This window comes from Meleagris gallopavo, chromosome Z (assembly GCF_000146605.3).
Source record: "Meleagris gallopavo isolate NT-WF06-2002-E0010 breed Aviagen turkey brand Nicholas breeding stock chromosome Z, Turkey_5.1, whole genome shotgun sequence".
Lineage (NCBI taxonomy): Eukaryota > Metazoa > Chordata > Aves > Galliformes > Phasianidae > Meleagris > Meleagris gallopavo.
This window is the reverse complement of record NC_015041.2, coordinates 756,907-758,700: the sequence shown is the minus strand read 5'-3', so window position 1 is coordinate 758,700 and position 1,794 is coordinate 756,907. Positions and strand designations below refer to the sequence as shown.

The following is a 1,794-nucleotide window of genomic DNA, read 5'->3' as shown; positions in this document are numbered from 1 at the left end:
TTTCTCATAAACACAATCTATTTCAACCTGTGTGGATCTGCCCATGCAGACTGACAGTCTGCAGAGCTCTGGACCAGTTTAACCACTGATTTACAAATGCATATAATTGAACCTATGAGTAAGCGTGATTGGCAGCACGAGCTGAGTTCTGAGCAGCCTGTGGCTGGCAAATAGCAAAGCTATGAGTGGCTGTGAGCTGCTTACCGTGTCAGATTGCTTTGAGTTTTGAACATGACTACTACAACTGCTCTGCTATGCCCACTCTTGCAAGGAAGTTTGCCTGTAGGCACTTGAGCAGGCCTGAGACTTTTCCAAGTGCTTTTCACTTTGTACTGACTTTAAGTCAGTAAGTTAAGTAAGTTTACGTGCAGTGGGGGAAATGCATAATAGAATGGTGGGGTGGCTGCAGACCCACCCACAGGTTGTGCCACCAGAAAATCACAGCTACAGAAGAGCCATGTCCAAAGGAAGGGAAGGACCTGAGCACATCCCATGCATCAGAACAGCACTGAGTGCTCTGAATTAATGATGGGAAATGCAGTTACACCCAGAACACTTGATATCCAGTCAGGGTGCTGCTTGCATTTGCATACTTGCATTTTTAATGAACGTGTCTCTTCTTTAGCTACTGATAGTTGGAATCAATGCCACGGGGATATACAAATACTGTACATTTCTTTCTAACTCATCATGGTAGCACTGGTCTTCCCCACCTTTACCAATACACATTTTACTCAGCATTAAATCTGCATTGGAGAAGAAAGGTAAGACAATCCTACTCCATTTAAGCCCTCCACGCAAAAGTGAGTCAGTTGCTGGCATATGCAGAGCCACGAGCAGCAAGGCTCTGGCAAAGGCACCTCAGGGCTTTGCTGTGAAATACAGATGGCAGCCAGAGAAAGAATGCAACTGCAGCAGGCAGCTTCATAGTTCCACAGCTACATGGAAAAGGGAATATTTCCAAGAACAAAAGGTAGTGAAAGAAAGAAACACTGCAGCTTTTAGTATTGCGAAGGAGCAAGAAAACGCAAAGCAACAAGGGAGCAGCAGTACAGGGAGAAAAACACACATTGTCACAGAAAAAAATTCTCCTTTTTGCTTCTCTTCTATTATCAGAATGTTTGAGTCACGAAGAAAATTGCGAACATGAGAATTTTTCAAGAAGCATCACAGCGTGGATCACAACATCTGTCCTTTTCATACCTTCAGGCTTGGAAGCATCCCTGCAAGCTGGCTATGTTTACCACCAGCTGTATTTTCTTCCTAAGCCAACCTAATCCCTTTAATAGAAAGTGTGGGCTGAGATCACTGTGTACAAGACACTAAATCCTGCTAAATTAAACAGGCCATTTGCAGATAATTTGTTATTCCAAAGTGCTTCTTATTCGAAAGACACAAGCACTATTTTCTTTCTGTTAGTCCGTTTTATCATTCCTTTTCCTCACGTGAATCAAGGATGGGAAGGCACTTACCATCGCAGACAGGGGTCCTGTCGGTGTGCCATTGGGATCTGTCAGAACTGAGGTGCTGTTGTGTGACATGTTGCTGAAATCATTGTGCCCGGATAGCTGGAGAACCTGGTTTTCTTTCATGGGATCACAGCAGTGGTCAGCTGTTCAAGGCCTCTGTTTCCAGGGGACACCTTTGCCTCGCCCTTTATGGGATCCTGAGGTTTTAAAGTAAACAATTCATTCTCTTTCTGATAAGTCATATTAAAATATTGATCTGGGGGGCAGGGGATGGCTCTCACTGCACAGAGCCAGGATCACCTTTATTCAAAAGGAGTAAGGAACG

General features: G+C 44.2%; 1 long non-coding RNA gene across 1 annotated transcript in view; it reads right to left on the bottom strand.

Annotated features, from left to right (window-relative positions):
- LOC104914738 overlaps nt 1-1,664 on the bottom strand; it is a 3,955-nt gene extending 2,291 nt beyond the window's left edge. The window contains exon 1 of the long non-coding RNA XR_004162151.1: nt 1,473-1,664. This is a non-coding gene — a long non-coding RNA (uncharacterized LOC104914738). The remainder of the gene's footprint in view (nt 1-1,472) is intronic.
- Nucleotides 1,665-1,794: the final 130 nt, after the last annotated feature.